Genomic DNA, 17085 nt, shown 5'->3' with positions numbered 1-17085 from the left:
GCCATAATTCTTTGCCAACTTTGCCTGCACCACAGTGATGTTGAGGTGGCCCATGGTGCCCACTGTCCCTCCGTACTACAGCTGCTGGGCTGCCTAGGTATCCAGCTGGATCTGTTTCTGATGCTGTGTGGGCGTGATGCAGAGGAAGTCATGCAGGAGCTAGCCAATGTATACCCAGCTGCATGTTGAAGGTGTAGCCATGGTGCTGTGGCTGCCCCTGGGCCTTGCTGACCACTCAGGTGACCTCTTGCACTCCTGTAGGAGCCTACATCTCTGACAGTTGTTCCTGGGAGGCCACCGCTGCTTTAGTCAGCTGACAGACTAGTTTTCAATATTCTCATAGCAACTCTAAAGCCCAAGAGCACTAAGACTAGCTGGCTACAGGCCTATCCAATCCCCCAAGGGTTACTTGTACATCAACAATAACATTTAGCACCTGTGTAGTTTAGCTGTTGTGGCCACAGGGTAAACCTGAACTTTATCTATAACGGCATCAGTCATTACTTTAATCCTACCCCAAGAACTTGACTGACAAGTCAGAACTTTGCAACTTGTTGCTGTTGATTGCCTGTCCACATTACTTCAAATGCTCATGCAGGAGAGGAACGGCATTCTCCCAATCTGCAAGAGAACTACATAGTGGACAAATGGCCTCAATCAAAGACAGCCACCACATTAGGCCATGATACAGTGGGTAGATGACCCTGATTACGGACAGCCATCATGTGCCTGTTTCAGAGTGGGTAGATGGCTTCCACCAAGGACAATTGACATCAGCCCATTCCATAGTGGGTAGATAGCCTCCACCAAGGACAGTCACCATCAGCCCACTACAAAAGGTCAGGCTATGCAAATAGCCCTAATGCAACACAAAGTCCATTGATATCCTTCCCAAGTGAAGACGAACTGCTCTTGATTTTCTGGATGTGGGCGGGATCCTCAGGCATGGACTCCTTGGTCCCCCAGACACAGCCTTGAATGTGCTTTCAAATGAATTTTAGGATGAATTTATTATGTTGAGGTACATTCCTTCTATTACTATTTCTTCAGAGCTTTTATCATGAAAGGATATTGAATTTTGCCAAAGGCTTTTCCTGCATCTATTGATATGATCACGTGATTTTTGTTCTTGCTTCTGTTTATGTGCTGTGTTATATTTTTTGATTTTTATATGTTCAACCATTCTTGCATCCCTGGAATGGATCCAATTTGATCATGGTTTATGATCTTTTTAATGTGGTATTGAATTTGGTTTGCAAGTATTTTAATTAGAATTTTGTCATCTATGTTCATCAAGGAAATTGGTCTATAATGTTTGTTTTTGTTGAGTCCTTGTCTAATTTTGATATTAGGGTACTACTGGCTTCATAGAGTGAATTTAGTAGTGTTCCTTCCCTTTCTATTTTATGGAATCATTTTGGGAGGATTAGCATTAGTTCTTTTTTAAAGTTTTGGTAGAAATCAGCAGTCAATTCATCTGGCCCTGGGTTCTTTTTTTATTTGAGACTCTTCTTGGATTTCATTGCTTCTTATAGATTTGTCTAAGTCATTTATATTTTCCATTTTGGTATACCAAAAGCATCTAGGGGTTTATCCATTTCTTCTAGTTTTTCCTGTTTATTGGAATATAAGTCTCCAAAGTATTCCCAGAGGATCCAGTGGTCCTCTGGATTTCATTGCTATTTATTGTGATATCCCCTTTTTTATTTTTAATTTTATTATTTCGGGTTTTCTCCCTCCTTCTTTTGGTTTCTCCACCTCTCATATGTAGATGTTTGCATTTATTTATGTTTTTGCACTTATAATTTTAACATATCACTACTCTGGAATTCACTCCGGATCAGTTTATAAAGAACTTCTTACTCTCTTGTACAATTACATAGTACTCATTTGTGTGTATGTAACATAGTTTACTCAATTTCTCTCTAAGTTTGGTTATCTAGGTGGTTTCCAATATTTTGCAACTACAAATAAAGCTCAAATAAATAATGCTAGTATTATGTTTTTCTTATCATTAGGAGATGTGCTGCTGAGTTTGAAGACAAATGTATATGAGGATTTGGTAAATGTTACTAATCTCCACTCAAGATTTTATGCAACATTTTTCATTGATCCCAGCAGCATCCATGAATGGGTTTCTTCCAACCTCTTCGTGAATGTTATACAAAAGTTAAGATGCTGCTACTAATATAACATTAATTTCTAACTGGAAATCATTTTGCATCACATGCACTTTCACACGTCATCAAAGCTCTTTCTAAATATGATGGGAAATAGGTATGTTATAGTCCACTGAACCATTTAACACGGTTATTTTACTCATTTTTGGACATTTAAACTGTTTCTAAATATTGTTTTTCATATTAAGGTGAAACAAAAATTTTAGCTGGTAGAGTGGTTCAAGTGGTAGAGTGCCTGCCTAGCAAGCATGAGGTCCTAAGTTCAAAACCCAGTACCAACAAAATAATAATAATAGTCACAACAAAAATTTTACAATCATTTGTTCATGTGTAAGACTATGTCCTTAAATTTCACTCAATAGCTTTTTTCACTCAATATCCTCTGATTACCTTTGAAGGACACCAAAGTTTAGAGAGGTAGCAAACAACCTTACTCACATGTTTGAGAAGTTCATGGATTCTATGAAAGAATTTTATCAAAAATACATTGCTTAAACCAAATAAATTGTACAAATATATGGGCAAAGGAGTCTTTGTCAAGGTGTAGCCATTAATGCAGTGGAGAAAAGAGGAAAACTTTAATAAGTATGTTTTAATGAAAGATATTATTTGTTTCCTCAATTATCAAATTACTCAACAATTTTACAGAATTCAGTATACAGCCGTGAGCTATTTGCCATGGGTTTTAAAACTACATAACCATCTTCAAATTAATATTTAAATGAGTTTAAAAAGGAAAAAAACTCATAGTATTCATAGTATCTATAAAAGTCACAAATATAATATGTAAGCAATATGTTACATATTAGTTACTTTGCTATTAGATAATTAAAGTGACAATATAAAAAAAGAATCAACTGAAACAATATCCCCAGCCTCTATGAATAATTTGGAATATCTTTTTATTTTCATCTGAGAGTTCTGAATTTGGTGAGCTTAATAAAGAGCTTCAAAATGATTGCCAAGTACTTTCCAAAACTCCCTGAGTGCACTTGGTGTTTGTATGGATTTTCATTTCATAAATTACTTTGTGCAGTAATTTGAGAAACTAAGTGCTTTCCTTTAAGTACCCAAAGTAATGATATAATCTGTGTTGAAAATGTGTGGCCTTATATTGCCTTCCTATTTTAGCATTTGGTCACCCTTTTGAGAAACAAGCTGAATCTTTTATAGAATTTGTCTTTTCTCTAGAAACAGCAGGCTCTGAGAGTTGAATGCCTGCTTCCATTAAAATTGCAACATAACTGGGGATTGGAAGTATTCCCTGTGGACACAATCATTTTATAAGCTACAAAATACTGGCATTTACACTGACAATATTGTATCAGTCCTGTTCAACATGACTATCCTATCCTTCCTGCTGACACATCAGGCCTCCAGCATCCTTTAGTGCCACACTCAATAAGGCATCCCTCATTTAAAACCTGCTGGTGTTTTTGCTTCAAACCTTGCCTTGCAGCCTGGGTACTTCATTTGCCTTGGATTTTTCTGGTCCTAAGCCCAGGTTTGTTTGACAAAGCACCTGCCAACTTCAACTTAGGTTGATTCACCAATTTCACTCCCAATTGTATATTCCTTGGTATATGACACCATCTGCAACATATTGCTTTCCTGTTTATATTTGGCCAAGTCTGAGCCTAGGTCAAGCAATTTCTATCAATCACTGGCTTCCATGACATACAAAGGTTCACATGTCAAACTTCAAACTATATACAACTGGAAAAAAAAAGATTCATAGCCTCTGGCTCTAGAATCCCAGAACAACAGTCTCAAATAAATGTTATAGGCTAAAATGTTGACACTAAGAGATTTCGTCAAGGTTTACTACCCGGAAAACAGTTTTTCCTGAGTTAAGTGAGTTGGTCTGTCTTGTACATTTTTTAAACCAAAGCATCAGATAGTTTTATCACCAATGTGAAAAAATCTAGATCCTACCTGCCAGAAACTCAAAACTGCATTTCTCTTTCTCCCTCTCTCTTTCACTCTCTCTCTCTCTCTCTCTCTCTCTCTCTCATACACACACATACACACACAATCACAGTATCACAGTTGCACTATGAATAACTACATTCACATAATTTGTTAATGTATCTTTCTCCCAAGCTAATCTGTGTATTTTATGGATGAAAAGTGAGACTGATGCATGTTTGTGTCTTGCCTTCCTGGGTATAGCAAGTGATCTGGAACAAACCAGTTGCCTCATGACTCTTTGAATGATTAAATCCACAAATACAAGCGTTAATTCTTTTGAAAGTTTTGTTAAGGTCAAACAGGTGCTCGAAAATTGTTTCCAAGCTCAAATAGTTATTCAAAAACTAAAGCACAAGGAAGACAAGTATCAGCCCCTCATGGAGCTCCTTTAAATACAAGTGATTAATAGCAAATCAGCACATTCTTTCTGGTGGCAGTGATGAACTGAATGATGATCCTGATTGGTCAGTTTCATGTACATGTAAACAGACACATCTAGCTTGAATTTTCCCAATAGACAACAGATATGAATGTGTTCAATCATATTTACAAATGTATTTATATCAAGGAAATAGATATCCTTAATTGTGCCAGCATTGGAATGATATAAAAATTTAGAATTATTATTCTGGAAAATGAGTGAAAATTTCAATTGAGGATAATAGAAAGTAATGTAGAACTTCAGTGAAGTTTGAAATTATATGTTAGTTATGGACTTCATCATCACACATCTCTGGAAATGTTAATATAGTCTATATATTTGAAATGCAACAACAGTATGTAAAAACTCCTGAATAATTTCTATTTCTCTGTTTACTCCTCCAAGATAAATATATAAAATTATGAACTTGTTAGGAGTTGGGAATGAATCTTTATTAATAAATATATTATTAACTGCTTCATATGAAGATGAGAGAAATAAAAGTAAAAAAGACTATACACCTAGACTTGTTCATATAGCCATGATTGAGTGACTTATATCAGGCTTACCCTCTTATCATGAACTACTATAACACTAGACAGATTATTTGAGGCAGCTATTTCCCGGAACCAAGAAAAGCTCAAAACTTAAAAATAAAGGAAACATGGGGTAAGCCATTTTTCAACATAAGTGTATAAATAAGGAATCTTGCACACACAAGCAAAATGAAAATTATTTGTACATCCAATAACTCAAATTAATCTCAAATATGTTATGCTAAAAAAGAAAAATTCAAAAGGTTACATGGAACATGGTTTCACTTATATGATCTTTTGGAAAAACCAAAATTATTGATCTAGAAAACAGATTCAGAGTTGCTAGTCTCTTAGAGTGGAAGGATAGATTGAATCTAAAAAGCCACACTGGAATTTACTTTGGATGAAGGCAATGTTCTATGTTTTGATTAAGGAGATATATAGTAATAGGAGTTTCTCAAAGCCACCAAAATTGCATGCTAAGAAGGGTAAATTTTACTATGAATTTGTACCTTAACAATGAAAAACAATAGGATGTAAAAGACACTTTCAAATAAACCAAAAATGCAGGAATTTTGTGTCCTACAGATCTGACATCTGAAAATAAAATGAAGAATATTCTCTGGTTAAAGAGAAATTACACCAGAGGGAAACTCAAGCTTACACCAGAAAATTAAAAATGATATAAATGGTAAATATGTGGACAAATGTAAAGGCTGTCAGATATTTGTATTTGATTCCATATTTCTCTAAATGAAAAGTGATTTTTAAAAAGTATAGGTAATAATAATTTTAATTTTTATGATAAAATAATATTTTATTTCTTTTATAATATTTTATTTATTGAAATTTTAGCATATATAAAAGTTAAATGCATGAAAAAATTGTACAATATTTAGGAGGGGAAATAGAATTATACTCCTATAAATGTTTTGAATTTACATAAAGTTGTATGTATACTATTAATTCTAAGTAGATCGTAAGGATACATGTTAAAATAACAAGAAAAAGTAATAAAACTAGTACAAATAGGTATTTATAAGAATCCAATTGAAGATATAAAATAGAAGATTAAATATAAAAATTAAACTAAAACAATAGTAAAAGAGAAAGAAACATACAATGTATGGGACAAGTGGAAAGAAAGTAAACCACACTAAAAACGTTGACTCATTAAGAAGAGATCACAATATTAAAACTGAATGCACCAAATAACAGAGCTACAAAATAGAAGAAAGAAAAACCTAGAGAACTAAGGAAAGAAACACAAGAAGTCACTGTCCTAGTTAATGATATCATTATCCACTTTTAGTAAATGATAAAAATAGACAAAAGATCATAAGACTGTAGAATATTTGAGCAATGCTATCAACAAATTCAACCTAATTGACCTTTATAGATTACCTCAAAATTGCTGAAAATGCTTACTTTTTCCATGTGCATAGGGGATTTCCATCAAGATTAGAAATTTCTAGGCAATATGTATCAATAAATTTGAAAAGACTAAATGCTTGAAATACATCATCTCTAACAGTAGAATTAAATTAATAATAAGAAGGTAGTTAGAAAATATCTCAAACACTGGAAATTAATTAACACTCTTCTAAGTAACTCATGGTCCAAAGAACGTATCATAAAAAAAATAAAAACTAGAAAATGTATCTAACTGAATTCTAATGAAATCACAACATGGCAAAATTTGTGGGATGCTACTAAAGCAATTCTTCAAGGAAAAATTAAACAGTTGTGTACTTATTTTAGAAAGCAAATAAGATTTAGGAGAAGAGAAGCTTGTGGATTGCAATCACCCACCACATTCCTGTGTCTCTACTGACCAGAAATGAAGTCTCAGATACATGGCTACAAGGAAAGATGAGCAAGTTAGTAAGAGAGGGGAGGGTACCAGTAAATGATTACAGCACTTCTGGCTAGAGAAAAAACAAACAAACAAAAAAACCAGTCAAATTTTAGATCTATAAAAGAAACAAAGACAAAGCTTTGCTCAGGCAGAGCCCAGAGTGGGCCCATGGAAGTAGGACCTGTTCTACTCTATTCCTCTACCATTTTAGTTCAGCTTTTTTTCAGCAAGAACCACCTGCATGAGTGCATACTCAAATGTGCCACCCTGCAAACAAAACAACTGCCTAGAGGTCTAAATGCAGGCCAACAAGCCTTACCCCAGCAAAGTAGATGCCAACCACTGACTGTGTCTCCTTGCCCAGGACAAAATGGGGGGCCCAGGAGTGGGCAAACTCAGCTGAATTCTTTCTAACTGGCTACATCCTTAAGCCCATTATGGAGCCCAGAATGTATAAGTAAATACAAGTGGCCACAAGTCTCCCTGCAAGGAGGATGTATCAAAGGCCACCACAGCTTGCTTAAGTCATGTGGTAAGGTGAAAATTACCACATGCCTGGCTCCACAACCCTGGGCAAAGTATAAATGTGGAAGCAACCAAGCCCAGCAGTATTCCCTCTAACCAGCTACATCCCTAAGTCCACCACCCAGCGCAGCAAGTATATGTATATACAACTGTGAATGAAACTCTCTACCAGGCAGAATGATCAAAGGCCAGCCATCACAACTTGTTCTAGTTGAGCAGTCAGGTGGAAGATGCCTGGCAACAGGGTCCTTAGATCAGGGAGAGGGAAACCATGGAAGCAAGCTAACAGCTACAGCCCTAAACCCACTGTACAACCCAGCATATAATGTGGGACAAGAGCTGCAAGGTAGTCTGGCAGAAGACACCCACTGTTTGGATCCCTTGCCCAGGGCAAAGGCGTGGTGTTTGCTAGTGAACTAAGCAGCTGCAGTCTTAAACCCACCACCCAGCCTGGTCCAGACACATACACACACACACACACACACACACACACACAAGACAAGAGTCTTATTTGCTTGTCACTCTGCAAATGAAACACCAAAACATCAAACTGGAGGCCTAAGTGGAAAAGTTGGAGCTGCCAGTGTACTCCCTGTGCAAGGCAAGGTATGGGCTTTGAGAGTCTCACAATTGGCAGATTGCTCACTAGATGTGCTTGGAGGCCCCTCACATGCTTGGAATTTCCCCACTCCCACCAGCACCCCAGCAGTGGAACATAGCTGTTGATCCCCAGAGCAGCCCAGGCCCTGGGAATTGGCACTATTCCAGAGGAAATGCCCTAATTCCCTCCAGCCTCTACTCCTGATCCAGATCCTTAGCCAACAAGTATACATCATACCCAGGCTGCACCCAGAGGGGAATCCAGTCAATCCGGGGCCCAGAAGGGATACATGAGTAAATACAATAGGAGAACCACAGACTAGAGAACATCCACTGCCTTGATGAAGTCCAACAGGTACACACTTTCTTCCTCAACCTGGGAAAAAATTGACTTTTATTTTTTTCCTTCTCTTTTATAAATTTTTCTTTGAGCAGTTTATTGTACCTCCATTTTTTTAGTATTCTTAACTGTTCTATCCTTTAGCAATCACTGACTATAGTACCTTTCTCCTCAATAGTTATAATATATTCCTGCATACTACTAATTCATTGATAAATAAAAACTGAAGAAATTTATGACCACTAAATCAGCACTACTAAAAGGAATAAGAACAGGCCAAACCCAAAAGCAGTAGATGGAAAGAAATAATAATGATTAAGGTAGAAATTAATGGCATAAAGATTAAAACAAAAATACAGAGAATCAGTGAAACAAAGAGTTAGTTCTTCGAAAAGATATATAAAATTGACAAACCCCTAGTCAAACCAATGAAAGAAAGAGAGAGAAAAATCCAGATTAATTCAATCACTAATAAGAACTGGTTATCACAGCAAATATCAGAGGATCATTAGGGAATACTTTGAAAACATATACTCTATTAGAGTGAAAAATCTAGAAGAAATATATGAATTTCTAGATGCATATAACCTAACAAAATTGAGCCAAGAGGATATAAACACCCTAAACAGATGCATTATATGCAGTGAAATTGAAGCAGTAATAGTCTCCCAGCAAAGAAAAGCCCAGAACTAGATGGATTCATAGATGAATTCTACCAAATATTTAAAGTAGAGCTAATGCCAATGCTCCTCAAACTATTCCATAAAATAGAAAGAGGAGGAACACTATCAACTCATTCTATGAAGCCAGTAGTACCCAGTTACAAAGACCAGGTAAGCACACACACAGACAAACACATACAAGGGAAATTATAGAACAATTTCTTTGGTGAACATAGATGTAAAAATTCTCAATAAAATATGTGTGAACCAAATTCAACAGGATAAGACCAAACACCAGGATCAAGTTCAGTTTATTTCAAGAATGTAAGGATGGTTCTATATGTGCCAATTAATGAAGTAATACATCACATAAACAGAATACAGGACAAAAATCCCATGATCATCTCAATAGATGCAGAAAAAGCCTTTGAAAAAATTCAACATCCTTCATGATAAAAGCTCTGATGAAACCAGGAATAGAAGGAACTTACTTTAACATAATAAAGGTCATATATGATAAATCTATAGCCAACATTGTCATAAATGGGGAATAACTGAAACCATTTCTTTTAAAGGTATGAAACAAGATAAAGGTGTCCACTCTCTCTGCTCTTATTCAATATTGTTCTTGAATTTTTTGCCAGAGCAATAAGGTAATGAAACTAAATAAAAGGGATGTAAGTAAGAATGAATGAAGTCAAATTATCCCTATTTGCAGATGATATGATCTTATACTTAAAAAACTATAAAGATTCCACTAAAAAACTCTTAGATCCAGTAAACACTTTTGGCAAAGTAGTATGATACAAAATCAACATATAAAAATTAATAGCTTTTGAATAGACTAAAAAATAAATCAGGAAAACAATCCTGTTCAAAATAACATTAAAAAATTAATTACCTAGGAATAAACCTAACAAAGGAGATGAAAGACATCTACAATGAAAATTATAAAACCATGAAGAAAGAAATTGAAGAAGAGACTAGAAGATACGAAGGCCTCCCATTCATGAATGGGCAGAATTTTTATTGTGAAAATGGATATACTACGAAAGCAATCTAGAGATTCAATGCAACTCCTATAAAAATTCCAATGACATTTTTCACAGAAATAGTAAAATCAATCCTAAAATTTATTTGAAAGTACAAAATACCCCAAACAGCTAAAACAATGCTGAGCAAAAAGAGATATGCAGGAGGTATTATAACATCTAATTTTCAATTACAGTACAGAGCCTTAGTAACAAAAACAGCATGGTACTGGCACAAAAATGGCCATGTAGACCAATAGAATACAACAGAAGATCAAGAAATAACCCCCTAGAGTGATAACCAACTAATTTTTGGCAAAGACATCAAAAACTTATGTTGGAGAAAAGAGTCTCTTCAACAAATGGTGTTGGGAAAATTGTATATCCAAATGCAGAAGACTTATCTAGACCCCTATCTTTCATCCTACACAAAAATCAGATCAAAAAAGGATCAAAGATCTTAATAGAAGACTTGAAACTATGAAATTGCTGGAAAATACATAGGGGAAAACCCTTAAAGATATAGGCATAGGTAATGTTTTTCTGAATAGGATCCCAATTGCTCACGAAATAAGAATTGACAAATGGATTGCATCAAATTGAAAAGCTTCTATGCATCAAAGGAAATAACTGCTAGAATCAAGAGACAACCCACGGAATGGGAGAAAATCTTTGCCAGCTATTTTTTGGATAAAGTATTAATGTCTAGAATATGTAAGCAAATCCAAAAGTTAAACCCCAAAAGAACAAAGAAGCCATTTCATAAATGGATAAATGAATTGAATAGGCAGTTCTCAAAAGAAGAGGTAGAAATGGCTAATAAATAAATGAAGAAATTATTAACATCCTTAGTCATAAGGTAAATACAAATCAAAATGACCTTGAGATTTTATCTCACCCCAGTCAGAATGGCTATCATCAAGGAAACAAATAACAAATGCTGGTGAGGACGGGAGGAGAGGGTCCCTTATACACTGTTGGTTGGAAAGTAAATTAGTGCAGCCACTATAGAAATCATTATGAAGGTTCCTCAAAAATCTAAAAGTGATCTACCTTATGAGCTTCCTGTAAGTTTCCTGATCATATACCTGAACAAATGTAAGGTAGCATATAATCGAGATACCTACACACACATGTTTATAGCAGCACTATCCACAAGAGCCAACTGTGGAATCAGCACTGGTGTCCATTAACCAATGATTGGAAGAAGAAAATGTGGAATATATACACAGCTGGAAAATTATTCAGCCATAGTGAAGAATGAAATTATGTCATTTTCAGGAAAATGGATGGAATTGGAAATTATGTTAATTGAAATAAGTGAGATAGAGAAAGACAAATATCACACTTCTCTCTCATGTGTGGAATCTAGACCTAAAAAAATGAGTAGGAACAAGTGGGAGGGGGAAGGGTGAAAAGAGAAAATGAAGAAGACTGGCTGGTGTGATTGGATTATTTCATAGACATGTATGAAAATAGAATAATGAACCCTGTTAAAATTGTCTAAAAAAATGGAGGAGGGTAGATGAGACAGAGTAATAGAGGGGTGAATTGGTTAAAGTACATTATATATATGTATACATGGAAATACCACAATGAAACTCATTTGTACAATCAATATGCTCTAATATATACATATTATATATATATATAATATATATAGTATATATTAGATGAAATCTCCCCACAAAATACACATGAACACTGTGGGCCATAGCCAGGGCCTCTCACTTGCATAGGTCCCCTCCAAAAAGCAAGAAATAAATAAGATTAAAATTTATGACTAAATCAATGTTTTCCATCTTAAAATCTTTATACTATCTAATTTTCTATAATACTACAGTATTTTCAATATTATGGTATTGTAAATGGATAGACAAATACCTGAAAAGAACAAAATACATCATCTTAAATAGACTTCCACTTCAATAATCAATTTTTTCCTTTTTTATCATTTTATTGGCACATAATATAGTTGTACAAGGGAGTGCATTGTGATATTTACATATGTTCTTAAAATTGAGGAAAGAGCTCAATGCAAATCAGAGGGTAAAGAAAAGCATCTCCAACATATAGGACTGGAACAATTTAACAAACAAATGAAAAAATTAACTTTGGCCTCTTCTTTACACAATGAATATAAATTAATTTGATGTGGATTAAGATTTAAATGCCAAAGAAAAACATCGGAAAGTTTTTTAAAGAATCATTACAGCATATTTTTGCAAACATGGAATCAGCAAAGATTTCTTCCAGTAGCCACAAAAAACTATATTAAGTTTGAAGAAAAATCATAAATCATAAATTGGACATTATCAGAATTAAAAAAATTTTTTTCATTATTCATCTTTATGAAAATAAAAATTCAAGCCATAGAAAGCATAAAATATTAGTAGCACACATATCTGAAAAAGGACTCTAAAAATGACTAATAAAATTCTTGAACAAATACTACAAGAAAGAAGATACATGAATAGCCAATAGTGCATATAAAGATTCACAATGATTAAGCATCAAAGAAATGAAAATTAAAACCATGTTAGTGCAACTACTTTGTAAAACTGGTTGGCAATTTCTTTATTAAGTTTTAGTTTATATTTCATTGACATATAATCATTGTACATATTTATGGAGTAAAATCATTAAACACAGATCATTTTCATAAACCAGTGATTTCACTCCCTGTTATTTATTTTTTAAAATAAGTGTCCAGACTTGAATGAGAATGATTATAGTAGTTTTATTCAAAATACTAAGAAACCAGATCAGCAAGTTATCAAAATCAGCAAGATATTAGATAAACTATGGTTTATTAATATGATTGGAATAAAGAAGCACAAGGATGTCTTGATCTTGAGTGAGTAGAGTATATGTTACATAGAGTGTTAATGTGTATATTGCATATGTGCATATACCAAATATCATTGATTTGTATGCTTGTAGCCTTCATATCTCTGTATGTAAGGGCTGGTGAAGTGGCTCAAGTGATAGAGTGCCTGCCTAGCAAAGCCTAGCAAGCATGAGGTCCTGAGTTTAAGCCCCAGTGCTGCCAAAAAACAGAAACAATCTGTATGTAAATTTAATTAATTTTTTAAATTACAATTTCATTCTTTTGGCAGTAAGGGGGCTTGAACTTACTGTCATGCACTTACTAGGCAGGTGCCCTACCTCTTGAGCCATGCCCCCAGCTGATAAAAGATACTTAAGCAGACTGATACAAGGAGAAATTTGACTAATACATTTCTGTTTTTTTCATCTAATTTATTTGAGGTGTAAAATTTTTCTGATATATATTTTTGAAATATCAATGTAGATAACCTTCTGTCCTGTGGCTCTCTTATTAAATGATATTCAAGGTCACCAAAGCACATTTATTGATTTTGTACTTAAGATAAGCTTTTAACTAAAATGTACACAGTCTATGTAGCTACTATTAATCCAGTAAATCTAAGTTATTATTTATTAGGGAAAAGATTATTTATTTTACCCAGAGATACTGAAAAATAGACCAGGAAGATTATTGAATAAATACTTCTTAAAATGCTTTGTAATCTGAAGTGTTCAACAAAAATCAGAGAAAAACCCTTGAACTACATTAATGGTTTGGGTAAAATGAATTCATATTTACTTAGAGTTGAATTATTCCATTCCCTTACATTTGACATGCCCTAAAGATGCTGTGTCTGAAGCAAATAACAACTATATGTAACACTTATGTACAGCAAACCTGAAGAATCTTGACATAAGATAATATGACTAGGCATGGCTTCAGTAATTTAGCATGAAAGGGTGCTGAAAATCTGGAGGTGAATACCTTTTTTGTCCTAATTAATATGCCACCATTCATTTTAGTTAACTCAACAGCCAATGGTATGGAGAAACTTAGATGACAGCAGCTTTCAGAAATTGGTTCATCTATCTGCATCTAGGATAAGTGAATTATTGATCAGTGACTCAGCACATCTCTGGTGTTTGAAACCATATTGCACAAATTAAAGTAGAGTTTTTATTTCTGGAGTTAGGAAGCAAATGCAATTAAAATAACCAATTTGGAAAGATTCTTATTTATGAAAGTTATGAAGAATGTCAATATAAAAATTGTGTGTCTGAATTATATGAACCACTTTGTTCTCAGACTCAAATGCATTCTCAGTACATGTCTTTTTTCACATACTAAATGGCATGAACTGCTATTCAATGTTCATGTGTCATAAATAAGATCTCAGGAGATATTAGAATAGACAATAAAACAGAATGGAAAAGAGCTGAAGTCACACTTCCTCTATTCTGACAGAACAACAATTTTGTTTAGGGATCAATTTCCTCTCTCTAGCTCCACAGGGAGATTACTGTCTACTGATGGAATCATAGTACAGCATTTTGCTTGATTATTCTTCTTTTTTAGGATAGATCATGTGGCCTAAGTCAAACTAATCAGAATAAATTATATTCCATGTTTTGGGGAGAAGTTACTCTAAATAACAATAAATACCTCCAGTTGCCAATAACATTCACTTGAAAAGAAGTTGCTACTAAGGATAGCCAAGTAGATAGCAAAGTGGAAAGACGAATATTTTATTGAATTATTAAATCACTGGTGTTTGTCTGTTTCAGGGTTACTTTATCTAATCTTCATGGTATATAAGAACATGCATTTCCTTGTTGTTTAGAGAAGTTTAATGCAGTCATTTTCTTTTAATATGGAACACTTCATGAATTTACATGCTGTCCTTGAGCAGGGGCCATACTAATCTTCTCTGAGTCATTCCAATTTTAGTATGTGTCCTGCCAAAGTGAGCACTGATGCAGTCTTTCTTATCAAAAATATTCTTAGGCCAGTATCTGATGCCTATTATCCCTGCTACTCAGAAGGTGGGGATTTGGAGGATCACAGTTCAAGGAAATGGGGGAGGTCTAGTTAGCAAAACCCCCTATCTACAAAAAAAGTCAGGTATGGTGGTGTCCACCTGGACTTTTAGCTACACACGAGGCATAGGTGAGTGGATCACAGTCCGAGGCTGACCTGGGCAAAAACCTGAGATCCCCATGTGAAAAATAATCTAAAGCAAAAAGGGCTGGAAATTTGGCCGAAGTGGTAGAGCACCTACCTACCAAGCACAAGGATCTGAGTTTAAACTCCAGTACTACCAAAAAAGAATATTCTTCTTAGCAACATGGAAGCATTTCGTTATATATACTCAGGCCTAACTTCATAGTAAGATGTTTTATTGGACTGAATTTTAAGCTAAACGTAGGATATTCATAGTTCACCATTCTTGTCTATTTCACAAGCAACAGAGAAAAAGTGAGTATTTATTTTGTTTTCATAGTGATCCAATTGTGAAGGGGTTGCCAGACCATTTTCAGGTACATCAGATAGTGGTAGCATTGTTGATATGTCAGTCTCCAAAATCCTCAGAATTATGGAATATTGGGCCTGAAATAAAGCCATAAGTATTAAAATCTCTCACAATATATGAAGTCCAAGAGCATTGGGCTGAAGTATAGCAATTTTGAAAGTGTAGAGATTCAAACAAGTAATTTCTATTGTAACTGCTCTCTGACTACTGAATGGTCACAGATGCCAATGGCCTCATTGTTTCCTGTTTTCATTCCAGAACATGTGGTAATAGTGAAAAATATAGAGGAGATTTCTTCTCTTAGGTGTGGGAAGTAGAAAAAAGATGACTTATACTTAAAGGACCACAAATATAGAAATAATTTTACAATTCAGGCTTAACCTTTGCAAGTTAGGAACATGAAAATCAGTTATTGTTAAATAGTAAAGGATTTAGACAATTCTGTGATGATGAGAAGGAAAGAAGATTGAAAAAAAAAGCAAAATCCTTAAAAAAAAACCATAATCTTTGTAATCCATGCACTAGAATATCATGGTGATCATAAAAGCCATAAAAATCATCCAGGAATGATAACAATAAGCCCTTGCCTAACCTGCAAAGCCCGAAAGATGGCTTTGTGAGTTAGATGCAGATCAGAATTACAGAATTTTTAAAAAAGAAATCTATAGCACTCATTTTGAGACTGTAAGCAAGTTTAAGAATTTATCTACTGGTACATTTAGTTAAGAAGATCATTGTGGTGAATATATAAAGATTATTTTAATTGGCATATCTGTCACATAAAAATGTCTAGAATGTTTAAAGATCTTTGAAAACAGTACTCTGGAGCATTAAGTATTTCCACATAAATTTGGTTTCATTTGGAAATCTATCTTCTGTGGAGATAAGGTATGGTAGAAGTATGTGTTTCATCTGCTATATGGGAAATACTCCACTTTATTCTCAGTCCTTCTAGAACAAGTGAGACTGATACTTATGCTCCATTCTTTGCCTTCATGTTCTGTACAACTAAATAAAGCATTTCATGTTTCTGACCACAGTGATTAGTTTATGTGATCTCCAAAGAGTTCACTCCCTGGGGCTGTAACTAAAACTTCCCAGAAAGTAAAAGGTCTCTTGCCTTGGCAGGTAACGTCCCTTCAGAACCATGCAAACTTGGAACTTACAAAAATTGTGTTCACCACTACATGGAGAAAGACACCCTGTCACTTAGTTGTATCAGAAGCCAATGCTGTACCCAAATCTGTTAATTATATAAACCTTGTGTCACCATAGTCTTTAAAACAGTCTAGTTTGTGTTTCTATCATTACTCATCCAAAAAACCCCGACTAATATAGTTGAATAACAACTCTCTGTCTAAATATTCACACATATTAAGCTAGAAGTATCTATTTGGACACAAGTAGGAAAAAACCCTTATCACTCTAAAGAAACAAATCTAAAGTCAATTTATATCTAATCACAGGAAAACACATATTTTAATCAACATATATAGCAAAAAAGTGCAAGTCTGAATGCAAAAGAGAAAAAAAACAGTCAAGGCTTTTAAAAAGTCATTCTAAATTAAAATATCCATATGATTATTGAATAAAGGGTTTTC

The 17085-nt window shown here is 34.4% G+C and overlaps 1 non-coding gene across 1 annotated transcript; it reads right to left on the bottom strand.

The window, feature by feature from the left end:
• Positions 1 to 14818: 14818 nt before the first annotated feature.
• On the bottom strand, positions 14819 to 14925 carry LOC141420065 (U6 spliceosomal RNA). The gene has a single exon (XR_012444772.1). It is a non-coding gene; the product is annotated as a U6 spliceosomal RNA (small nuclear RNA).
• Between the last annotated feature and the right edge of the window lie 2160 nt (positions 14926 to 17085).

This window comes from Castor canadensis, chromosome X (assembly GCF_047511655.1).
Source record: "Castor canadensis chromosome X, mCasCan1.hap1v2, whole genome shotgun sequence".
Classification (NCBI taxonomy): Eukaryota; Metazoa; Chordata; class Mammalia; order Rodentia; family Castoridae; genus Castor; species Castor canadensis.
Note: the sequence above shows the minus strand (reverse complement) of the source record. Positions and strands in the feature narration are given on the sequence as shown.